Raw genomic sequence first — 27145 nt, 5'->3', positions numbered from 1 at the left:
ATATGACATTTACATGATATGAGGAGCAGGCATATTTTCCCTAAAATCTTGGGTAGGAAATCTAATCTGAGATCTCATCTATAAATACATGGATTGCACCTAGATTTGAACACGGATCTCCATGCAAACCAAATATCCATCCTTAAGCCAGAGGGAAATCCACATTGGTGGGGGTATAGATATTAGACCCCCCCCCCCAACCGGGAAACCAGAGCCGATGATCACCACCTGGATTTAAACATAGGTCTCTCTCTCCCACACGGGAAACCAAACATATACCGCTGAGCAGTGGTGGAAAAAGTATTTAAATGTTTTACTTAAGTAAAAGTATCAATACTGCAATTGATGCGACGCGTTGTGAGCTTGTAGATCGGCTATTTTCAAATAGCCTATGGTATAAAATAGGGCTAAAGTGGTTTTATAATGTAATAATTGATAGTTTAAAAGTAGTGGAGTAGAAGTACAATATTTGCCTCTGAGATGTAGTGGAGTAAAGTAAAAGCATTGCAAATTGGAAATACTTTAGTTAAATAAAAAAGTAACTCAAAATTGTACTTTATAGTACAGTACTTGAGTACTTTACACCACTGCCGCTGAGCTAAAGAGGACTCCCCCTTTGACCAGGGGAGATATTAAGCTTGTGGGTATAAGGCAGGGCTACGCTGCCACATTGCCTCAGTTTTTGACCAAAGCACCTAAGGATCCAGTTAACTATCTATATGACATATGGCTTAATTCAAATCAATATAACCGTGCGTTACCGAGATGGCTAATGGGACTATTAGGGATTCATCTGTATTGTGTTTAATGGTTAATGACACATTGAATAACCTCATCAACCAGAGAGCAAAAACAAAAACAAAATGCACAGTAATTGAATCGCTGACAGCAGATGGAGATGTAAAGGAACAGCTTGGCCTCGTATAAGCCCACACACTTGAAAGGGGAGAAAATGGCCTTCACAGCGACTTCTCCACTCACACGTATGGGGGCCCCACAGTGGAAAATTGCTTCTTTTGGTGTTTTGCGTCTCGGCTCCGCAACCCTTTCAAATCATAACCAAAGCTTCCCCCCAGAAGATGAACACACCGGGAGGTTGGAAATGTCAAACGTCCCCCCCTCCCTTTTTCTCTTCTTCCCCTCCAATTCCGTTTGGCCGTCTCTCACAACCCCCATTTTTCCTTGCCTCCTTTTGTTCCTGTCTGCCCACCACCACCCCCCCCCCCCCCCCCCCCCCCACACACACACACCCCCACCCTCCCCCGCCAAGATGGAGTGGGTGAGGGAGTGGTGCCAACAATGTCACGGCTGGAGAAAGCTTATCCTAGATAGAACAGTCTGAGTCAATCACAGCTGTACAGGCCCTTGATTGTCATTGACATTTACCAGGGGCCCATTTCCAATTAATCTTCAAGGGCCTCCACCTCTTGAAGCCTGATTACGATTTTCACCCCCCAACAAACTGGCTAATTTGTAATTGGCCATGTGTCTGGCAGAGGAGGCCCTCTTTTATCATCACTAGATTGGGACCTGGAAAAAAACAGATAGACGGGCATGAGGAAAAGGCTCTCTTTTTAACATGCCAGTCTTCATCAAAAAGGTCCAGCGTTGGAAATTATACGCGACGTCGTCCTTTTCTTTTCGTCTAACCTCTCCCGCTGTGTCATCTCTCCTCTCACGAAAACTGATGGTAAGCACATGAAACAAATATTTTGTCTGTGTCCGGTGGAAACCTCATATGTCTAAAACTTAATTTCACGATTCAAATTCCAAAATAGCAGATCTGCAAGCTCAAAACGGGCGCGTTTAGAGCTTGCAGATCTGATATTTTGGATACTTTTGTGTGATGATGTGCTATGATGAAGTAGGGCGTTAATTTACATAAAAACTAAAATATGGAGATAAGAGGTTTCTGCCCGACAGCAACGATGTGCAGCAATGACTAAGACAGGCCACGTCTCAGAGTAACGTAGTTTGCTGATGCAGCATATGTATTGGACTGTATTAATGCACCATATTTTTTTTTAATTTTGACAACAACTTAGCATCTGTCTATCCGTGTTGACCACCAACACATTCTCACAGATAGGCTTGAAGTCATTTTCACTCCCTAATGCGTCACTATAGACTACTCGAATCAGGTGTTTGGACAGCTAGTTGGCTTACCTGGTAGCAATGCTTGGCTATAGTAACCTAGGCTAGGGTTAGGATTAGGTTTAGGTATATTTGTGTGAGGTTAGGGTTAGGATTAAGGTTAGGTTTAAGCATAGTTTTGTCAACATGCGACGTCGCCATGGCTTCCTGTCAATGTAACGTCACGTCATGTCAGAAATGCAAAATGTGACGCCTTGGGAGTGAGAACCATGCAGCGCTGTGTGTGTGTGTGTGTGTGTGTGTGTGTGTGTGTGTGTGTGTGTGTGTGTGTGTGTGTGTGTGTGTGTGTGTGTGTGTGTGTGTGTGTGTGTGTGTGTGTGTGTGTGTGTGTGTGTGTGTGTGTGTGTGTGTGTGTGTGTGTGTGTGTGTGTGTGTGTGTGTGTGCATCCAGACTGGCATTGTTTGGAAAAATGGCAATAAGCCCTCTGTTAATTCAGAAGCTTACTTATTGTGAGTAGATCATGGCCTGCTGTGAGCACGGACACATGTATACACATGACCAGAATGCATGCTGGGAAGCACTTACACCAGAATCCCAAGCCGAGAGAGAGAGAGGGAGAGGGAGAGGGAGAGAGAGAGAGAGGGAGAGAGAGAGAGGGGGGGAGAGAGAGAGATATAGAGAGAGAGCACGAGCGAGCGAACAGCAGGAACATGTGTGCATGTATATGTTGGATTACCCCAGGCTCATTTTGATTCAAATAAACTGCTTCAGAGGAGCGTGTATGTATGTATGTGCATGCATGTTCTCACCCGGAGTACACCATCACTCAGTGATATAGTACATTCACATTACTGGTCTTATCTCTCTGTATAGAGCCTGTCTCTCTGTCTCTCTCACTGCCACAATCTCTCTCCGCCTCTCTTTCTGTCTCATGTCTCTCTGTCTCTCTCACACACACGCACACACACGCACACACGCACACGCACACGCACACGCAAACACACTCAAAGAACATACTGTATATCACAGACTGGATGAATGGACGTCATGTCCCTCACTCCATCTCCCCGCGTTATAGATTACTGGGCACAGCACTCGTGCATGAGTATGACACACACACACACACACACACACACACACACACACACACACTCGCACTCGCACACGCACACGCACACGCACACGCACACGAACACGCACACACACGTGCACGCACACTCACACACAGGCACACACGTACATGTATGCTTTTACAGGGCTGACACTAACAATGTTCTTCTTTCTTTCTTTCTCTTCTTTCTTTCTTTCTGTCTTTCTTCCCTCCTTTCCTCCCCGCCTCCTCTAGGCTATGTACAGTATGAATATCCTCTTTCTCCCTGACAGTCCCAGTTGCCACAGCTGCATGACGGAGAGGGTGGGTGTGGTGTTGTGGTGGGGTGGTGGGGTGGAATCCCTAGCCTGCCCCCTTTCTGCCTATAGCCTAGCCCCCTGCACTGGCTTGATAACGCCATTCCCCGACCCTCCGCCCGCACCCCCTCCGTCCCCCCGCACCTCTCCCAACCCCAGCACCCCGCCCCCCCGCAGCCCACCCCAGGCAGGGGGGGGACGCTCTTCAGACCGGTGCCCGGAGCCAAGCCACCCAGGAATCTTATCTCCTTCCCAGGCTCATCCTGAAGGCTGTGGATGCCTGCCTGCCTCCGTGCTCCGTCTCTGTGCATGGCGTGTTGCTCCACCTGCCTGCAGGGCCCTCCGTTCCTATCGCTGTCTTCCCTGTCTGTCTGTGCGCACGCATGCATGTCTCTCAACCTGTAACTTGGACGTCCCCACATGCCTGTGTAGCGCTCCTGCCCCTCTAATTATTGATAAAGGCAGGGCCTTGAATTCTTTTTTGTTATTTCACGATTAATTTGAATTCTTGTGTTTCAGGTGTATACCGGTAAGTAGTTTGAATTAACTTCACAGCCCCCTTTCTACTGTAAATAAATCAACCTCTTTTCTTCTCCCAGGTAATTATCCTTTAAGGTAAGTATTTTAACTTTTCAGGTCAACAGGTGAGTATAAGTAAAACATTCTATTATTTAAATACCCATAAACCACTGTCCATTCAGGTAGTTATAATAAAATAAAATCTTTACTTAGACAAACACACAGATAAACATACAAAAAGCATACAAATTAATGATGTCATTATTAGTGATGATGATTACTTACCTTGATGTGTGATTGATAGAAGTGGGGAATGGGTGGTTTCAGGGGCCAGAGTGAGTGAGTGAACAGGTGAATGGGATTCCCAATCAAGAGAGATGAGTGAGTGAGTGACAGGTGTCCAGGGTTCCCAATCAGATCAGCGAGAGGAGGAAAAGGAGAGAGGAGCACAGAGGCTGTGTCAGTTTGCTGTGTGATCCAAAGTTTGTCATACTTTATGATATTATTAGTTTAAGTGTAATTTCTGTGTGTGTCTGCACGACAAATGCAGTGAAGTTGCAGTAATTATTTGTGGAATTGGACTGAACGCCAGAAAGACGTTTAAACCAGGATATATTCTACAAGTGAAGTGATTCAGTGCTGTTTGCTAAACCAGCGAGAGCTAAGTGACTGTTTAGCTTCAGTCTCACTAGCATAGAGAGGCATAGTGGAGCTAAACGCCGTCAAAGAAAGCCTTTAAACTAAGACTCTGCTGCGTCGGGATTGTGGAGAAGAGGCGTCGGCTGCGGTGAGCTGTTGACTCCGCTACTGGACGTTCGTCTACTGTTCTCGTCGTTGGGAAGTCTGGACCGAGGTGCGCTGCTGGAGAGGGGCTCTGAACTATTACATTCACCCATAGACACTCATCACACGTGAAAGGTACCGTTTTATTTTCCTGGCTCAGGAGAGTGAAGGGGTCACCAGTTTTGGCCACAACGCACCCAAGCGTCGATACAGGCCTGCAACAAGGGGATTTAAATCAGTGGGTTTAATTGCTTATTAGTGTGGTTGCCCAACAGGGCAACCAGACTATAGTACTCTACACACTTTATTCTTTCTTTATAGATAAACTTTTTTCAAACCGCATCTCCTCCCACAGTTTTTATCCCCCAATGTTGTGCCATATGTCAAAATGACCGTCTAAATCGGGAATCGTGCGCGTGTATAGGGCTAAGAGATTGGTTGAATAGTTTAATTGATATTAATTTATTAGTGCCATTAAATGTCCCCATCCGCTTTAATGGAAAAGTGAAAAAACTCAAATTCAAGTATTTTTTTCTCAAAAAACGTAAGAGCTAGAGTTATCAGATTTGGAGGGATAATTCATAATATTGTCCGAAATTATTGAAAAAAATATCACACCATTCGGCCTGATGGTGGCGCTATAACAGCCCCCTTTACGTTTTGGCCCGTAACTCTTGAACCGTAGGTCCGAAAATCAAAATTTCTTTTCACCTGGATTCCTTGGGTCACTACGCATCTCCCCATATAGGCCACGCCTATTTGCGTCAGGATAGATTTTTTGATATTGATTTATTTCTGCATTAAATTTCCCCATCCACTTTAATGGGAATTGCAAAAACTCCCATTCAAGTATTTTTTCCTCGGAAACCGTAAAGGCTACAGTTACAAAACTTGGAGGGGAGGTTAATAGTTTTTTGCAAAATTATTAAGAAAATAATCACACCAGTCGGCCACATGGTGGCGCTTTAACAGCCCCCTTTACCTTTTGGCCTATACCTCTTGAACCGTAGGTCGTAAAATCAAAATTTCTTTTCCCCTGGATTCCTTGGGTCACGACGCATCTTCCCATATAGGCCACGCCCATTTGCGTCAGGATAGATTTTCCGCCATTTTGAATTTTCTTCAAAACACACTTTTTGCTCCTTTTCCTTCAATTTTTTCCAAATCTCACACAAATCGGTACACGTGATCTATGGACCCATGCGATAAACCTATCCAAGCGGAATTTTGATAGTCCATACCGTCCGTCCCTAAATGGCTTCCAAAGTTAGCGGGAGGGGCCCGTTTGACCAAAAATGCCATAAATCACGAACAAAACGTCCGGTCAATCCCAAATTTGAATCACATGTCGAGGGTGGTATACTAAACCAATCCCTAAAAGCATTTCACTTTCACCCATAGGGGGCGCCACAAATGCGCAAAATGTCACCGTTTCATGCAAAAACATGATTTTTGGGGGATCAGTCCCTTCAACATGAAAAGCAAGTGATCTCAGGAGTGAGGTGACAATATGATTGGCCCGTTACATTTGTGGGAGGGACCTGTTTGACAAAAACGCAGATGTGAATAATGCACGGCAAAGGGTTTTATTTTAAAGGCTTTAAAGGGTTATATTATACCTCTATGGGTTTTCCTTACATATTATATTTTTTACACAGATCGGTGCAGTTATAGGTTAAAACATGAATTGGCCTGTTATAGCGCCACCACGAGGCAGAATTGAAGTGTCATTTCTTCATCGGCCTAGTGAGAATGTGCGTGCAAAATTACATGGAAATTGCATGCTGTGTCCATGAATTCAGGCATTTTGTTCAAAACAGACACTTTGGAAGCCATTCTTAGCCAATCACGATGGAATATGAAAAATCTGAAAGACCTGTTTCGTTTAATGACTAGAGATACTGTGTCCTAATCTGTGTGATGTTTGGATCAAATCTGTAGGAGTACTGTCATAAAAAATGGTTTTGCAAAAAGCTGCCTCCTGGTGGCGCTATAACAGGCCTATGTGATTTGGGGTTCTGAATTGGCATCCAGGGAGTGTGTGTGCACAGTTTCGCTACGATCAAGCTAACAGTGCGCTGTCCACATACAGAGGGGGCGAAGGACACACGGACGGACGGATGGACTGACAGACAGGGTGCAAAACATAGTCTCGGCCATGCCTTTTGGCCTGGCCCAGACAGCAACAAAGCATCATGCTGTGTAAAGTAAAACAAAAAAAATGACTAATTCAGGTGCCCACTCGTCCAGGTGCCCAGTTGTCCTGGTGCCCACATGTCCCAAGTGCCCAGTTCCCAGTTGACAAGGTGCCCACATTTCCCTAGTAACCATGTGTCGCTAGTGCCCTCCTGTCCCTAGTGCCAAGATGGTTTTGGTGCCCAGTTATCCCTAGTGCTTGATGCGTTGTAAGCTTGTAGATCTGCTATTTTCTAATGAAACATTTTGTATACATTTTATGCATTTGAACACTTCAAATAATTACTGCTTTTACTTCTGGTACTTTAAGTATATTTTGATGCCGATACTTATTACTACTTAATTATTATTATTATTATTATTATTATTATTATTATTATTATTATTATTATTATTGCTGTTGTTGTTTCGTTATTTTACTTTTTGGTTATAAAAAACAAAATAACTACATAGAAATATTTCAGTAAAATTATTTTTTTAAGATTAATGTAAGGATCATTTTTAGAGGTTAGAAAATATTTTTCTTCTCATTAACTCCTTTTAGTCTTTATTTTCCTTTTCATTAGCCTAACTTATTTTTTTTTAACTTTTACTTTACTTTTATTTTTATGACGCTGTTCTATCATGCAGACATTCAGTGTAGACGGCTGTTTATCTTATTATTATTATTCATATTGGTATAACATGATGATTGTTTTCATAGACCTGTTTGCTTATTTCTCTCGCACAATGTGGCAATACTGTGATTCAGGCCGGATGACGTAACGACACACGCTTAACGTTGCCATGTCCGCTTATTATAAGCGAATTGTGGCTACTTTTTCTCTCAAGTTGCTCGTAAATATTGGTGGTTGCGACTTTCTGCCATTGTTTCTTAAAGTGCAGTTTCGCAAGGATCGCAAGGAGTTGTGAGCTTGTTGATTGGCTTTTTTCATATAGCCTAGTTTTTAAAGGGCGAAGGGCTCGCTTCTTTTGGCCTTGTTTTCATAGACCTGATTGCTCGTTTCTGTCGCAGAACCTGGCAACCCTGGCTTTGAGCACATGTTGATACAAGCCGCCCCTTCCCCCCCTTCTTCTTACAACTTTGTTTGGCTGGTGGAACAAATAGTGACGAGAGGAATTGCAACCTATTAAACTTCATTTATCTTTAGAGCATATCACTGATCTACATCTTTTCTTCGGAGGACTTTCATTTCGTCGTCTTTTGTGTGAGGTGAGTAATATAATTGTTAAATTATATAGTATAATCCGTCCATTAGCTGATATGCTAACTTTCCAAGCTAACGTTGCATCGTCATGGATGAACTGCAAATGGTGTTTGCACCTTTCCCCGTTTTGTTCCGTACTTCTACCGTACCTTTACATTTCAAACAAAGTGTTTGTCCGATGGCCACGGATGTTACAATTATGTACGGTCCACCAGAAGTACCCGTATTGTCCTTATTGTTCAATTAAAAGACTTTTAATCCGATCGGTGGCCATTTTCTCATAGAGTTCTATTGTATCAGAGTGCAATACACTTCCCAACCGATAGGGTCACAGTTGAAAGCATGGCGGAAATGGTGAGAGACTGGCCACCGATCGGATCAAAATGCTTTTTATTGAACAATAATTGTAACATCCGTGGCCATGAGATAAGCACTTTATATTTGAAATGTGAACGTTTATGTAGATGTACGGGCCGTAAATGGACAAAGTGCAAACACCAGGTTGAAGTTAAGCCATGTTTCATGGCTACTTCTGTAGGCTAAGCTGCGTTTGTTTTCGGTGTCGGTCAGACATCGTCTCACAGTCGACCATATATCTTTATCAATTAATTATATATAACACAAAATGCAGCTTTTACTTGACTATGCATTTGTTTGTTATATATTCTGTTAAAAAAAAATAACTTGTGATTAAGACCGACAACTAGCCACTAACAGGAATTATCCTGTAGGACTTAAGTAAGTGTGTGTGTGTGTGTGTGTGTGTGTGTGTGTGTGTGAGTGAGTGTGTGTCAATACTGTTTTTGCAATATTTATATTATATCAAAGATTGAAAAGTAGCAGATCTACAAGCTCACTACATAAGATGTGGTGTAAGCAACTGTCTATATACATCAATAACAAATGTATATTAACTTTAACTTTGTGTCTAAAATACATATTTTTTTAATTCATTTGCAGGTGTGGTGGAGATCTTGTTTGTTGGTGACAAGAGCAGACAGACCTCTTCCAGTGTGACCACTACTGCAAGCCAGGTTTGTTTAACACAGTGGTTCTCAAACTTTTTCATGTCAAGGACCCCTAAATTGACACTTATTAGCCCACGGACCCCCATTTGAAAAGATATGCCAGGGACCCCCATAAGAGAAGATTTTTACAGCTCTCATGCAGTGATTCTCAACCATTTTAATTTCAAGGACCCCCAGTTTGACATGCATTAGGCTACGGACCAACATTTAATGGCATTCATATCTCTGGGACCCCAATTCATATTGTAAAATCAATGTTAATTTAACTCTGAGAGTGTCCAAATGGAACCAAATGGACCCGCTAGGGTCCATTTGGTTCCATTTGTACACTCTCAGAGTTACAGACTCATAAGGGTCCATTTGGTTCCTGTCCATCATTTAGCTGGGTACCCCCTGGAACCCACTCAAGTACCCCTTGGGGTCCCCGGACCCCACATTGAGAACCATGGGTTTAACATACAAACCTGACACATTTGTAATCATCTAATGTTTCCATTATGAACATGGTCTTGGGGTCAAAATGTCATATCTACAAGCTCATAGCGTGCCACTCGGTGCTGCGCTATGAGCTTGTAGATCTGGTATTTTTGAAAAATTGTGCAAATCTTTGAATATATATATATATATTATAAATAGTTTGAAATAGCAACACGTATGTTGCTATATCAGTGGTGCTCCAACTTTTCCATGTCAAGGACCCTCAAAATGATATGTATTTGGCCGCGGACTCCCATCTTAAAATTATTTGGAAAAAATGGCACATACATGCTGCTCATTGCGCGTCATATTCTTTTTTTGACCTTGTAGATCTGCTATTTCTGCTTTTCTCATTATATTTGATATGTTTGGCAAATATTTGTAGATGCCTTTGAATACTTGCTTGTACATCTATTTTTGAATAGCCAAAGAAATCTGAAATTGACACACAGATGCGTCCCTGGTCTTAAGGGGTTGAAAGCAGTTACTTAAACTTTGGCTATTTGAAAATGGCAGATCTACAAGCTCACAATGCAACGCATTGAGCTTGTAGATCTGCTTTTTTCCAATTATATCCCAAATTGGCAGACATCTGTAGCCATGTGATAACATGGCATTATGCATATTCGAAAATAACAGATCTACAAGCTCACTGTAAACTTGTAGCCCTTTTTAAATGGCCTATCTGCTATTGTCTATTGATATGCATGTACTTTCATAACTCTGTGTCTAAAATATTTTATTTCTTTATTTTACAGCTTTGGCTGTGGACCCAGGTGACAGACAGACCATCCCAGACCTACTGCAAGGTGTGTAAAAACCTGATCCTATTTTCCATGTAACTATCTAATGTTGGCTTATTGACATTGTCTTGGGGTTGAATACTATAACCATAACTAGAGTTCGCAGCATGCTACCAAGTACAAATTAGGTATGTGGACTTAGACTACCAATAGGGACGATCTGTCTTTTCTGAAGCCCCGCCCCCTCTGTCGTCCTATTGGCTGGGCTTTATACAGCCATATCTCCAGTTCCCAGCATCGAAAACCTACGAAACTTCTAGTGCATGGGCTAAAATGGAAGCTCTATGATATTACAATAGTTTGAAAACCACTGGCATCCAGGTAACAAGTATGTGTTGCTTCTAGTTTCCATAGAGTTGTCAGCTGACTGAAAGGTGATTAGAGGTGTTGTTAGGGTTTGAATAAATTGTGTGTGTGTGTGGTCACACATGGTCACACCACTTAACCTTTATTTAAAATAGCAGATCGACAAGCTAATTTTATGAGCTTGTAGATCTGCTAATGTCCCTATTTTGACATGCTCATGCCTTGTGCTCAGACTGTGTCTGTCTAATCTATCTGTGTACATTTGCGGTGTGAGTACTGTACAGTGTTGCATTGCTGATTTGGTATGTTGGCATAGATATACTAACATTGTACTTGTACTTCTATACACTACATCTCAGAGGCAAATATTGTACTTGTTATCCACTATAATTGTTAGACAACTTTAGTTACATTGTATTTTGGTTATTGTTTAAAAAGCATAGGCTACATTGACCACTTCAGCCCCATTTATACTTTGGCTAATTGAAAATGGCTGATCTACAAGCTCACAATGTGACGTGTTGTGAGCTTGTAGATTTGAAAATAGCTGATCTACAGGGCTTTTACATTACAATAGTTTGAGAATCACTGGTCCAGGTGACACGCATGTGTTCATTGTTGCTTCAAGTTTCTATGGAGTTGTCAGCTGACTGAAAGGTGATAATAGGGGTGATTAGAGGTGTGGTTAGGGGTTGAATAAATTACCCATTTTCTGAGCTTTCAGATCTGCTATTGTCCCTTCATTGACATGCTCACACCCTTGTGGTTAGGGTTGAATTAATTACCTGTTGTTGATTTCCATTAACATGCCCTGATTGTGTTTCATCTATGTCTGTGTTATCCATATGTGGCCAGTGTTTCAGCACAATATGACTTGTCTGTTTTCAAATGTCAAGGTCTGCAGGTCCCTTTTAAACAGAGAATAAAGGGTGGGTTGGCAATTTCATCAATAACTGGATTGGATAGGCTGTGTCCTGTATGAGTTCTCTCTCCTGATTGGATGAAATTGGTCTCTCCAATCACAATTTCGTTTTAAAGGCAGTTACTGTGTCACCTAGAAGGACTGTACTAACAGTAGCACCTCTACTTAAGTAAGACTGTTTGCATTCTGGTACAGTGCTGTAGTCAATTGGTATGGTTGCTGTGTTTTGACGTTGTGGATGCAATGTATTATCTAGTATATTTATTTCCATTTGATAATATGCTTTACTGAGTACCTGACAAACAAACATACTCACTTGTGTGTGTCTTTGGGTCAATCCAGAGCCAGTGTTTAAGGAGCCATTGCCAATATCGATAGCTTGTTTACTTATATTGTGATAAGTGCTAGGCATGCCTGAATATTGTATACCCTTTAAGACCGGGATCGCTGTCATTTAGATTTATTTGGCTATTCAAAAATAGCAGATATACAAGCTCATAGCGCAGCACCAAGTGAGCTTGTAGATCTGCTATTTTTGAAAAATCTTGAAACTTTGCAAACATTTTAAACCCTGATCTCTGCTTCTGGGGGTCCCTGGAACAACATATTTTGACATAAGGGTCTCTGTGGAAAAATACATATCATTTTGGGGGTCCTTTGCAAACATTTTAACTCCGATATATGCTTATGGGAGTTCCTGGAACAACATATTTTGAGATGGGGGGTCAGCGGCCAAATGCATATCATTTTGGGGGTCCGTTGGCAGCTTGTAGATCTGCTATTTTTACTCTTATTGTGTGACACTCTTGTATGACGAAGTAGGGCAGTGGTTCTCAAACTTGTTGATTTCAAGGACTTTTATCTAGATGTACTAGCCACTAACAGGATAAAGCAGGGCTGAGATGAGGTGGTGGGGGGGGGGGAGGGTCACACATGGTCACACACCACTTATTCTTATTTAAAATAGCGGATCTACAAGCTCATTTTATGAGCGTGTAGATCTGCTATTGTCCCTATATTGACATGCTCATGCCCTTGTGCTCAGACTGTCTGTCTATCTGTGTACATTTGTGGTGTGAGTACTGTACAGTGTTGCATTGCTGAGTTGGTATGTTGCCATAGATTGACTAATATTGGACTTGTACTTCTATCCACTACATCTCAGAGGCAAATATTGTACTTTTAATCCACTATAACTGTTAGGCAACTTTAGTTACATTGTAGATTTTGGTTATTGTTTAAAAAACATAGGCTACATTGACCACTTCGGCCCCATTTAAACTTTGGCTAATTGAAAATGGCTGATCTACAAGCTCACAATGTGACGTGTTGTGAGCTTGTAGATTTGAAAATAGCAGATCTACAACCTCACAATGGAGGTGTGGCTAGGGGTTGAATAACTGATCCATTGTTGATTCCCATTAACAGGCTCTGATTATGTCTCCTCTGTGTCTGTCTTATCCATATGTGGCCAATGTTCAGCACAGTATGACAGTTTTCAAGATAGATCTTGGCACTTTTTCTTTGCTATTGTCCAGTTTATAGAAAGCTATATGCTGATAGCCATCATTGCTTTGTGTTTGTTTAGTAACAGGGAACACCCTGTCTCTGCAGGTCCTTTTTATGCATGCAGTACACATATGTCATTTCAGCCTATTGGAAAAAGGAGAGCACTTTACTGTAATGGCTGCATGAGATCACTGTACTGTATCTATAGCTGCATGCATGAGACCACTGCACTGCACCTAGAGACCACTGTACTGTATCTACACCACTGTACTGTATCTCTTGCTATATGAGACCATTGCATCTATAGCTGCATTATGTACTGCATCTATAGACCACTGCACTGTATCGATAGCTGTATGAGACCACTGTACTACATCTATAGACTACCTACTGTATCTATAGAATGCTGTACTGTATCTATAGACCACACTAGTGCATCTGTAGGCTTCTCGTCTAGTGCACCTGTAGACAACTATTGCATCTGTAGACCACTGTCGTGCATCTGTAGACCACTCTATTGCATCTGTAGACCACTGTAGTTCCTCTCTAGCCCACTGTAGTGCATCTGTAGACAACTCTAGTGCATCTGTGGACCACTCTGTTGCATCTGACCACTGTTGTGATATGTAGACCACTCTAATGTATCTGTAGACCACTGTAGTGCATCTGTAGCCCACTGTAGTGCATCTGTAGACTACTCTAATGCATCTGTAGCCCACTTTAGTGCATCTGTAGCCCACTGTAGTGCATCTGTAGCCCACTGTAGTGCATCTGTAGACCACTCTAATGCATCTGTAGCATTTTTCTGGGACCCATTTGAATGACCACCTGTGGGTCCCGGGACCTATTTCATTGAAAATCTAGCAACATCACTGATAGCATATCTACAAGCTCACTGTGACTTTAATGTTTTGAAAATAGCAGATCTACAAGCTCACTGTAAGCTTGTTGCCTTATTTTAAATAGCCGATCGACAAGCTCACTTGTCAGCTTCTAGATAATCTGTAAGCTTGTAGATCTGCTATTGTCACTATTTATATAGTGACAAATATATATTTGTGTCTAAAATACAGTATTTTTGCTTGAATTTTCAGCTGTGCCGTGGCTGTACACTGGACCTGATATCTTGGCCAACACAGCTGTGGACTGAGGGGACCGTTCCAGACTGCACTACTGCAAGGTTTGTTTAACATAACACATGTGCAAATCAAAGCATTTTAGATCTAACTATCTAATGTTAGTCTATGGAAATTGTCTTGGGGTCAGTCCATTGTCCGTTTTTAAGGAGGCATTGCCAATATATATACTCCGTAGCTTAATTGAAACACATTTTCTTTATTTTTTAAATGCCAACTACAACCTATTATTTTCGCTTATTTTGCACATGTTAATGTCTCCACCAGGCCGGAAGGCATGGCTGAGACTATGTTTTGCACACTGTCAGTCAATGTGTGTGTCATTCTGTCTGTGGACAGCCAATCTCTGGTTCCGTTGGCTTGATGGTAGTGAAACTGTGCACACACGCTCCCTGTATGCTAGAGCAGAATTCTGCCCCAAATTAGTCACATGGGGCTCCTGGTTATGCCACCAGGAGGCCAATTTTTGCAAACACACTTTTGACTGCTCTACACATGTTGTCCAAACATCACACTAATCGGTACACAGTATCTCTATTGTCATTCAACGAAACGGGTCTTTCAGATTTTTCATATTCCATCCTGATTGGCTGAAATTGGCTTCCAAAGTTTGCAGGAGTGCTCTGTTTTGAACAAAATGCCTCAAATCATGAACACGGCGTGCAATTTCTGTGACATTTTGCACGCACATTCCCACTAGGCAGAGTAAGAAATGCCACTTCAAAATTGTCAAGTCAGCCTCATGGTGGCGCTATAGCAGGTCGATTCATGTTTATACCTATAACTGCACTGATCTGTGTCAAACTTTGTATACACACTCCCTAGAGGCCAAGAAAAAGCCTTTGCCCTGCATTTTTCACATCTGCCTTTTATAGCGCCATCAGGTGGCTGACGTGTGTAAAATCTTTTTGATATTACTCATTCAGATTTTATCCAAATTGCACGCAAATAGTCATTTGATCAAGACGGATCTGTTGGACCTTTCATATTCCATTCTGATTAGCTAAGATTGACATCTAAAGTGTGCAAGAGTGGCCTATTATGAACAGAATACCGCAAATCATTATAGCACCGTCTGATTGCGGTGAAACTTTGCACGCACTTTCGTACTACTTTGAGATACAAGTGCCACCCTCTTAGCATTGCCCTATTATAGCTCCATCAGGAGGCTGATTTTTTTCAAAACAATTGTTTTTACATTAGTCCCACAAATGTTGTCCAAACATCACGCAAATCGGTACACATTATCTTCATAGTCAAGTGATCAAAACAAATCTGTCCAGTTTTTCACATTCATACTGATTGACAAATTCCAAACATTGCTGGCCCACAATAACCTACCTGACCTGGTGGAGACCTGTGCTCCGAGAAGCACTTTCTCTAGTTGCATTCTGTTTCCACATTTTAAAAAGGTCTTGACTATATAGGATCCAATTTAGTCAAAGCTGTCAACCATTCTTAATCAAAGAATTCAAATGGAATAAAACAAAATGGTTACACCATTACTCTACAGAGAAATGGTAACAGTAGTGTTTGCAACAGTAAATGTATTAATGAATGCATTATTTTCCCACACTGCTATACCTAATATAAACTATGCAGATGATATGCGTACTTCAATTCTATGGTGTACTCATCATATACATAATCTTTGGTATACATATATGCTTATGTCATACTTTCTCTCTTAGTTATGCTTTTCCAAATGTTTTGGTTAATATTGTCTTCTTGAATAGTTAAAGTTTAACAAGGGAATGTCAGCTTTGTCTGATATAGCCATAATAGCATGAATGGTATATGGATATAAATAAAATAAGCACCATACATACAAATGCAGCTGTTAGATTGCTAACACACCAATAATGCACATTATGGAAAGATGAAAGAACTCTACGCAGTCAGAGAAATGACTTCATATATACCGATACTTGATCATAGACAAAGATTTTCATCAAAAATGTTCCCTTTAAACGGCCATAACTCAAGTTCCGAACATGCTTAATGTAATTATTCCCGTTTACCAAACCTGCCACAGACGTAAAAACGTAATTATAATTTTTTCAAAAAAACATTTTTTTTTTTTATTTTTTTTTTTTTCATCCAAAGACAAAGGAGATATGATTTTTCGAAGGAAAAGACTCCCATCCACTTCCTTGTTAACTTAAAGCTTAAAAATTCTGTATCTCAGCTCCAGAGTACTTTTTTTTTTTTCAGTGAAAAATCTCTGGCAGTGGGCAAATGCGGCCAGCAATAAGTCTGGCAGTGAATGAGTTAATTACGTCAGTGGCAGTGTATGAGTTAACACATCAAACTTGGTATGTGCAATAGCAGTGTATAACACTTCAAATGGCCATGCTTCAGTGACCCATGTCATATCAGTGTAACATAGGACTAGGTTTGAAGGCAGCGCAACGGCCTGAAAATCTACCGTCATAAAATGTAATTATATTGTAAAACTATAGCGCTAGTCTGAAATTGTTCTCTTTTTTTTCTAGTGTTCATCAGATCGGAACAGCTCTTCTGGTGACCTTTTAACGGTAAGTAAGTTGATTCTTGATGCCTAGCGTGATTTGTGACTAATGCTACACTAGAATTGAAGGTTGAAGGTTGTTTTTTGGTAAAGAGTGTACATTTTCATAAAAGTTCAGATCTAGAACTTGGTGACATCATGCCTAGTCGTGGGAGGAAATCTATTGCTAAAAAGAAATTCTGGAATGCTAAGTTGGCCCATGTTGACAAACATGCACAGTCTGATGTTGAAGAACAACACAACATTGGTGAGGCCATGGACCTTTCCAACAATGACCCTGTACAACAAGCATGCACCCCGCCACCCTCTGTGAAATCTGTGCAGGCATCCAAAAGCCAAAATCATCATAGATTTTCCCAAATGTCAAAGAATCGGCAGTGTACTTGCATGGCTCTGACATTTTTGGCATACCAGCATGAAGGTCTTGACTTGAAGATGGTTGATCTTGACAAGATACTAGACAAGGGAGACAGTCTGTATAAAAGAACAATAGAACAACTAAAAAGACAAAATCAGTTTCAGTCATGCATGCTGACAATGGAGGAAGTACCTCTCAATGTCGAAACGGAACACAATACGTACTCCGTGAAAAAATCGAACGTGGAAATGGGATATATGAGAGCCGAGGGAGAGCCCCACCGACAGCATTGGTTTCTGAAGCTTCAGGAAAGACTTAAGTGTCTGTCTGAGAATGTCAAATATGCACTCCTAACAGTATCACCATTCACCATTGCTGTTTTTAGAGACAGGTCTGGAAGATATGGACTGTTTGACTCTCATCAGAGAAGTGCTGATGGCCTACCTTTGCCTGGAGGAACAGCTGTAATGATGACATTCACTCAGTTGGATGATCTGTTCGCTAAGATAGACCAGCTAATTGACTTCTCACATGAAAACAAGATAGACAAAATGCAGTTTGATTTCATGCCAGTGACATTTGAACAGACAAATGCTCGGTCACCCCATCGGTCAACAGTGCAAGTTCATCCTGACAACCTGCATCACAAAGAGCCTGTCGATCTAACTTGTCAGGATGAAACAAACACTGGACCTCCAATCACCAAGCATTGTCTGCAGGCTGGCCATTCACTGTCAACACAAGTGATGTCAGACACTACAAATGAAGGGGCAAACAAACTCAGTAACAAACGAAAACGAAAAATAGCGAGGAGACAAAAGGACCAACTGAAATCTAATACCAAGGAAAAACCTTGGACTTCGAGAAAGGAATACATGAACAAATACATTGCCATGAGATGTATAACGGATACAAAATTCAGGACAGGGCAAAAACAATTTAAGAACGCATACTTTAAAAGAACATACAATGAAGATTGTATGTTCAGAGGGCAGCATCAGGTCAAAATGAAGGTATATGGCAAAAAGAGGTTCAAAGGAGATGAGGAGTTCAGAGAGCAGATTAGGGTCAAAACGAAGACATATGGCAAAAGGAGGTACAATGAAGATGAGGCGTTTAGAGAAAAGCAGAAGGGATATAGAAACAAGAGGTTCAAAGTAGATGAGGAGTTCAGGGAAAAGTTCAGGGAACTCATGAAGTCCTACATGGCCCGCAGATGCAAAACGGACCCATTCTTCAAGATGCGCTGTGACATCCGACGTTCAATGAGAATAAGAAATAGATACAAGGACTTATGTGATGTCCTGCGCAAACGGAGCAAAGCTGTAAAAGCGAGGAAAGATTTAGATACTGCGAGGATAGATTTAGTTACCGCACCCCAACAGAATGAGCTAGTACGAGGCGCTATAGCGAAGTTCCAGGAAGCCATAAAAGTTGGACCAACTTATGTTTGCACAACGTGCCATCGGACTCTTTTCTTTGATCAAGTGTCTGTTTGTCATCGGTCAGATTACACGATCAAACCCGCCGTGGTTGCTGCCTGCTTAACAGGCAAATACCTTCATTCGTGTGATGATCAATGTGGAGGGCCGAAAGATTGCGCTGTACCCTTAGAAAGGCGAACAGAGTGGATTTGTCAAAGCTGTCACAAAAGTGTAAAAGTAGGTAGAATGCCACGCTTGGCTGTCGCAAACAACCTGGGACTAGCCCCCATTCCTCCAGAGCTCCGCCAACTCAATGTGCTGGAAAGACAAATTTTAGCAATAGACATACCGTTTGCCAAGATTCTCACACTTCCTAAAGGCAAACAGAGTGCGATACATGGTGCTGTGGTTTGCGTGCCAGCAGACGTGGCAACCACAGTAAACACGCTACCCAGACGGCTCGATTCATCCTGTTTGTACAGAGTGAAGCTGAAGAGACGTCTGCGGTACAAAGGCTATCATCTTTTTCACACTGTCAATATGACCAATGTGTTATCGGGCTTGAGTAAACTCATCGAGACACACCCCGACTACAAAAACATCATAATCCGAAATGATGAGAGCATCAACGATGCAAATGTGGAGGGCCAGCTTGAAGAGCTACCCACTGTTGAACAGACAGCCACAGATGAAGTCATGGACAGTTGTGATGAGGCCGAAATGATGGAAGTAGCCGATGCTACTGAATCTTTCGACCCATCACAGGGAGTGGATCAACATCCACCCACTGCCCAAGATGAGCAAGATGCGCTGAGACCTGGACATGGCTTGGACGGTTGCTTGCAACCGGATGACATTGGACAAGAGACAATGACATACGGCGATGGCATTTTCTGCCTCGCCCCAGCCGAAGGAAACAGGCCTGTCAGCTACAGCACAGTCCCAAATCTCGAAGCAAAGGCCTTCCCTGTCTTGTTTCCAACTGGCGAGAACACGTTAGATCGGAAGAGAAAGCTCAAACTGAGCCCAAGCAGGTACTTTAACGCAAGGCTTTTCAATGTTGATGATCGTTGTGCGAGAGACCAAAGCTATCTCTTTTTTGCCCAGTTTGTTACAGAGACCCACACGGCCAAAAGCACCATCTCAATTCAATTGAGGAAGGGCAAACCCTATAGCAAGGATGGTCGCAGGATCACTAACAAGATGTTGCAGGACAAGCATGAAGTCGAGAGACTGGTCCGAAACCGCGATGCAACAAGGTTCATGCAACCCCTGAGGGGGACGCCAGCCTACTGGCAGAAGACCATGTTTGATTTGTTTGCCATGGTCCGTCAGTTAGGCCCACCTACCTTCTTTTTGACCTTAAGTGCTGCCGAATTCAGATGGCCAGAGGTCATAACGGCAATAAAAGCACAGCAAGGCCAAATAGTGGATTTTGACAAGCTTGACTGGAACGAGAAATGCGACATCCTCAGAAGCAATGCAGTGACTACAATGCGCATGTTTGACAAGCGAGTTGCTCATGCGTATACAAAACTGCTGCAATCTGATGCTCGCCCGCTCGGTCACGTCATAGATTGGTTCCATAGAATAGAGTATCAGGCCAGAGGTTCCCCACATGTTCACGCCTTATTGTGGGTAGCCGACGCCCCCAAACTTGGGGAAGACTCGGACGAGAAAATATGCGAATTTGCGGACCGCTACATTTCGTGCCAGCTGCCTGATCCAAACGAAAATCCTGTGCTTCACCGAATTGTCCAAGAAGTTCAGATGCACAGCAGAAACCACACAAAGTCCTGTAAGAAAGGTAACAGGACATGCAGGTTTGGTTTCCCCAAGGCACCAGTGGACTCAACCTGGTTAACTAACCCAGTGCCAGTTGATCCAACGGAAGAAGTCACGGATGAAGACGAAAGTGGCGCAACAGGAGGAAATGATCCTTCATTTCCTCCTGTTGCACCCCTTTCGTCTTCATCCGTGACAGACGAAAGTGCAAAGAAGGGTACCGAAGGCATAGGCAAACAACAGAAGGCAAGAGCACAGGCTTCTTTGGCCAAACTCAAACCTCTGTATGATCTACTTCTGGACTTACCATCAGAAGTAACCGACCTCTCAGAGTTGCTGGCAAAGTGCAATTTGACTCACGAAGAGTACGACAGCTGTCTTGAAGACATGCGAAATGTCTAGGTGCTCTTGATGAAGCGTGGAGTCAAGGATTGCTATGTGAACAACTACAACCCAGTTTTGCTGGAGGCCTGGAATGCCAACATGGATATCCAGTTTGTCCTGGATCACTTTGTTTGCATCTCATACATGTTGTCCTACATATCCAAGGCCGAACATGAGATGGGTGAGATGCTGAAACAAGTAGTCGAAGGCATAGACCCCACGAAAGTGACCGAGAGGGGTGCAATGAACGAACTTGTTCACGCATACATTAAAAACAGACAGGTTAGCTCTCAGGAGGCAGTGGCCCGGACTTGCAGCTTGTCATTGAAGAAATGCTCGCGCCCAGTTGTCTTCCTCCCGACGGATGACAATGCAATGAAAATGAGCCTCCCGCTCAGCTTGCTGCAGAAAAGACCAGGAGATTCGAACCAAGTGTGGATGTCGAGTCTTCTGGACAAATACAATGCCAGACCCAAAACGTCGGTGTTTCACAACATGTGTCTCGCAGAATTTGCATCCAAGTACAGAATCGTGTACGGTAGCGAAGCCAAAAAGCCAAATTGCCTTAAGCTGTCTGACAACATGGGAACCATTAAAAAGCGCATGAAAAAACACGCGGTAATCAGATACGCGAAATTTTCGGAACAGAAAGACCCCGAGAAATACTTCGGCACCTTGCTGAAGGCTTACCTTCCGCATCGCTATCAGACCACACTGAAAACCGTAGACTTCCCCACCTACAAGGAGTTCTACGAGTCTGCGTCGGTGAAAATACCTGGGCAAAAAGGGACTTGGCGCGCGAATGCCATCGTTGCGGAAAACAGGATGAAATATGAAAGACATGCTTCTTCGATGGAAGAAGCATTACAGGAGTTCATGAAAAATGGCCCCGCGGAAGATGCGTGGGCCAACATTGCCCCCGAAAATGAGCTCGAGCGGATGGAATGTCTTGCCGAACAAGATCAACATCCACTTGCGGACGACGAACAAGACGACGTCCCAGAGTTCAGTTGTCAAGAGGTGGGTACAATTGTTGCGCACAGGGTGTCGGCTCCGCAAATGAGCCTCGATTACCTGCGCTCATTGTGTCGAAACCTCAACCGGACTCAAGCCTCCATCTTTCACTCGGTACGTGACTGGTGTTTGAAGAGCGTACTTGAGAAAATTGACAAACCCGAACCCTTCTTTTTCTTTGTCACTGGGGGTGCTGGAACTGGCAAATCCCATCTGATTAAGTGCATCTACGGTGAGGCAACAAGGATTCTCCGTCGACTCTCCAGACTGTCTGAAGAGACGGATGCATCCATGCCCACGGTGCTGCTGTCTGCGTTTACAGGAACTGCGGCATACAACATCGCGGGAAACACATTGCATTCCCTGTTGAAGTTGCCCAGAAAACTGAACCCACCCTACATAGGGCTGGGAAACAAATTAGATGACGTGAGGGCAAAGCTGGGAAATGCGGAGATTATCGTCATAGATGAGGTCTCGATGGTTTCAAAGGCCATGTTTCTTTACATCCACTGGAGACTGCAAGAGATCAAAGGCAGTAAGAGGCCATTCGGTGGCATGTCGGTACTTGTAGTAGGCGACTTTTACCAGCTCCCTCCAACATCCAGTGGGAAACCGCTCTGCGTGCTCGAAGAAGGCACACCGGACCTTCTGCACCAACACTTTCAGATGATCACGTTGACCGAGATCATGCGACAGAAAGATGATGTGCCCTACGCACAGCTTCTGAATAGGTTGAGGGTCAAAGCGAAGAAAGATCCGCTGAGTGACACAGACAAAGCACTCCTTGCTCAACGAGTGACATTGCCTCACCTTTGTCCTAAGGATGTTGTGCACATCTTTGCAACCAACAAAGAGGTGTCTCAACACAACGCCAAATCTTTGTCTGCGCTCCACAGCCAGATTGTCAACATACCCGCGGAAGACTATAGGCAAGTTGATAACCACAGGACTCGACTTGCCAGTCCCCGTACAGGAGATCATCAGGATCTTCTTGACAACTTGCAGGTTGCAGTAGGCGCCCCAATCATGATCATTAAGAACATAGATGTGGAGGATGGCCTTGTGAACGGGACATTTGGCAAGATTGATAGTGTAGAGATGCAGGTAAACAAGGACGAGAGTAGAGTAGCCAAGCTTTGGCTTGTAGTAGACAAGCCTGGAGCAGGACAGAAATACCGGAAAACTACACCTGGCTCTGCACAAGTGTACGTCGAGAGATACGAGGACCACCTGAAAGATAAAACGCTTCGTAGGCAATTTCCCATCAAGTTGGCATATGCTTGCACAGCTCACAAAGTCCAAGGCATGACTACACAGTCTGCAGTGGTTTCCTTGAAACGGATCTTCCAACCAGGCATGGCCTACGTTGCCCTCAGTAGGACAACGTCATTGCAAGGTTTGCATATAATTGACTTCGATGCGAAGAAAATCTATGCTGATCCTGCAATCACAGCTGCCCTAGAATCCATGAAGACCGCCTCACTGGACAGTTTTATGCCACTGTTAAAGTATCGAGAGACGACAGGCCAGGCGCAAACACTCGCGATTATACATCACAACACGCAAAGTTTACCGGCACACATTCGAGACATCAGGCAACATCACGAACTAACCCATGCAGATGTCCTGTGCTTGACCGAGACTCATCTCACCGGCTGCAATGTGGCTGACAGTCTCCAATTAGATGGATACACCATGTTCAGCCGCAACAAGCACATCTCGTACTCCAACCTTCCTGAACGTGCAGAACAGGATGGCGGAGGCGTCGCTGTGTATGTGAAAGACCATTTCCAGGCACGTGAAAAGCGTTACATACACAATGTGACCAACCTCGAGTTTGTGGTCGTCAAGATAGAGTCCCCTGTCAAGCTTCTGATAGCTGCAGTGTACAGACCACCACGTTACGATGACCCGTTCATGGACAATCTTAAGGCCCTTCTGGACGCCTTAGAAGTGATGAACCACCATCCCATCGTAGTCTGTGGTGATTTCAATGAAAATCTACTGGCCAGTGTAGGTACTCCGATAGCAATGCTGCTCGAGTCCAGAGGATACACACAACTGATCAAGGAGAAGACTACTGACAAAAACACGCTGTTGGATCACATTTACATCTCAAGACCACAGCAATGTCTACAGTCTGGAGTATTACGTACATACTACAGCTACCATGATCCTGTGTATTGCGTATTATCCTCCGATCAGGACTAGTGCATAGCCTGCAAGACAAGCTTGCAAACACTGGAACCATGTAGACCTTAGTTAGTTGTAGAACATCGTGCTCTTTCCCACCAAACGCATTCTGACCTACTATATTCTAATATATAATATATCCCATCTGCCGCACTCAATAACAAACGGATTGCGAACAATGGAACCTACTGATGCTTGGATTGGACATAAACAATTGTTATTAATAGTGGTCACCAGAGATGTTGTCGAGACGGCAGGAACTATTCATAGCCACACGCTACCTCATGCTCTGGTGCCACTCCAGTGTAGGTACTCAGATAGCAATACTGCTCGAGTCCAGAAGATACACTGTTCAAAAAACACGCACCAAACCAAGCCGTAGGGCCATCTTCCGCAGGGACATTTTCATGAACTCCTGTAATGCCAAACCGAGCCGCAACCCGTGCACCAGACCAAGCTGCGACGCGCGCACCAAACCGAGCCGCAACCCGCGCACCAAACTGAGCCGCGACCTGCGCACCAAACCGAGCCGCGACACGCGCACCAAACCGAGCCGCGACCCGCGCACTAGACCAAGCCGCGACGCGCGCACCAAACTGAGCCGCGACCTGCGCACCAAACCGAGCCGCGAGCCAAAATACCGACGCGTGACACGTTGTTTTCAGATCTACTGATGCTTGGATTGGACATAAACAATGGAAGGATGGCAAATAGTGGTCACCAGAGATGTTGTCGAGACGGCAGGAACTATTCATAGCCACACGCTACCTCATGCTCTGGTGCCACTCCAGTGTAGGTACTCAGATAGCAATGCTGCTCGAGTCCAGAAGATACACTGTTCAAAAAACACGCACCAAACCAAGCCGCGACCCGCGCACCAAACCGAGCCGCGACGCGCGCACCAAACCGACCCGCGCACCAAACCGAGCCGCGACCCGCGCACCAGACCAAGCCGCGACGCGCGCACCAAACCGAGCCGCAACCCGCGCACCAAACTGAGCCGCGACCTGCGCACCAAACCGAGCCGCGAGCCAAAATACCGACGCGTGACACGTTGTTTTCAGATCTACTGATGCTTGGATTGGACATAAACAATGGAAGGATGGCAAATAGTGGTCACCAGAGATGTTGTCGAGACGGCAGGAACTATTCATAGCCACACGCTACCTCATGCTCTGGTGCCACTCCAGTGTAGGTACTCATATAGCAATGCTGCTCGAGTCCAGAAGATACACTGTTCAAAAAACACGCACCAAACCAAGCCGCGACCCGCGCACCAAACCGAGCCGCCACGCGCGCACCAAACCGAGCCGCGACCCGCCCACCAAACTGAGCCGCGACCTGCGCACCAAACCGAGCCGCGAGCCAAAACACCGACGCGCAACACGTTGTTTTCAGATCGTTATTTTCAGTGCGACACAAGCATACATCATTTGAAGGGAATCCCACTTTTTAAGAAGAAAACACCAGAGCAATAAATACTGCCGCAAACATCTGCTTTTCTTAAACAAATCTCTCTGTTCCGTTAACATTCTCTTCCCCCTTCCACAAAGTGTTGTTGTTCTTTAGGGATACTGCATTAGGATATAATGTACACAGTCACACACACACATAGAAGATATGGAGATTGGAGATCAAAGAAAACAATAGAAGGGGGGGGGGCGTGTAATTGGGGACCCATAAAATGTTTCTGGGACCCATTTAAATGACCACCTGTGGGTCCCGGGACCCATTACATTGAAAACCTAGCAACATCACTGCAAATCTCTCCTTTTTTGTCTTGTTGAGTATTATTCATATTGTAGGATTCTTTTGTCTTATTCATATTGTAACATTATTTTGTCTTTTTTCATAACTATTGATTGTGAAGCATTTGTTTGAAAAGAACACTAACACTTGTTTCCCTGTTTTTCAGAAGCCGTCCAGCACTGACAGATTTGTTTTGCCTTTAACCTTTTTCTACTTTTCAGGAATGTTCTTTGTGAATGATTGTCATATTTCTAAGATAATTGCATTCCATTTATGTTGTGGCTCGTGAACCGGTAGTACCCAATTTCTATAAACACAATATTGGCCATCCCTGAAATTAATAACAAACTCACACATAAATTAAACAATTCGAACAAATGCATAACAAACTATTTTGGATTGTATACTGCCTTTTCATGACCCACTACCTTATATTTACATGTGCATGTTGTAAATGTTTAACTCACCATTTGTTTTTAGGGCTGTAAGACTGTAACACTTATTAGGACTAAATTATTTTATAATTCATTTTGACAAAAAAATATAATTTTAGTCAAACAGCCAATATATACGCATTAAAATAGGACTTAATTTCTTAATTAAACTAGTAAATGTAATCCCAAAATAATTATGGAAAATGTTACACATTGATTCATTGATAAATACAAAATTAGACATCTACAAAATACACTTTGAGATAATTCACTTAATCAATATAGTTGCAGCCCTACAATTTTACCTATTTTTCAGAATGTTAAATGTTGTTTAATAATATATTAATATATTTACCAGGAGCTTGCTTGATCGCCTTTTTTAACAAAGGGGTCGGTGCAAGAATTTTTCCCTGTGCACTCCTAAATTGGCTGAAATAGGAGGCAGGTTTTTTGCTTCACCCTGGAAAATATTGAATTTACTTAAAAGTTAGAATATAATTTTGGATAACAACAGTAATAGTAGTAATAATAATCATTCTAGCATCAATAATATATCTGTCAATAATAAAATGTTTACAGGCATTGTAATAGTTACCATAATATATAATTGTATAATTATCACTAATAACTATAATTAACCTATATATAGAATCTTAAAATATAACCATACTATTATTACATATAGAATCATAATAACAACTATAATAACAATAATTGATAGGACATTATACCAAATATATTGATAGTGTTGCTTACAGTAAAGGTACCAATAATACAATTGTGTTAATAAATACTTTAAACTATACCTGCTCTGCTTTGTCTCTACTTATTATTCTTTTTACCATGTGTTTGAAAAGTGAATCTATATGTTTGCATGTATTTAAC

General features: G+C 42.9%; 1 long non-coding RNA gene across 1 annotated transcript; it reads left to right on the top strand.

Annotated features, from left to right (window-relative positions):
- Positions 1 to 8082: 8082 nt before the first annotated feature.
- On the top strand, positions 8083 to 26929 carry LOC311049542. Its single transcript, XR_014601201.1, has 6 exons — positions 8083 to 8213; positions 9169 to 9242; positions 10472 to 10522; positions 14348 to 14433; positions 16885 to 16926; positions 25993 to 26929. It is a non-coding gene; the product is annotated as an uncharacterized lncRNA (long non-coding RNA).
- Positions 26930 to 27145: the final 216 nt, after the last annotated feature.

The sequence above is a fragment of the Gymnoscopelus microlampas genome (assembly GCF_963454915.1).
Source record: "Gymnoscopelus microlampas genome assembly, chromosome: 7".
NCBI classification, from domain to species: Eukaryota; Metazoa; Chordata; class Actinopteri; order Myctophiformes; family Myctophidae; genus Gymnoscopelus; species Gymnoscopelus microlampas.
The sequence above is the reverse complement of the archived record's forward strand: the minus strand, read 5'-3'. Positions and strand labels throughout refer to the sequence as shown.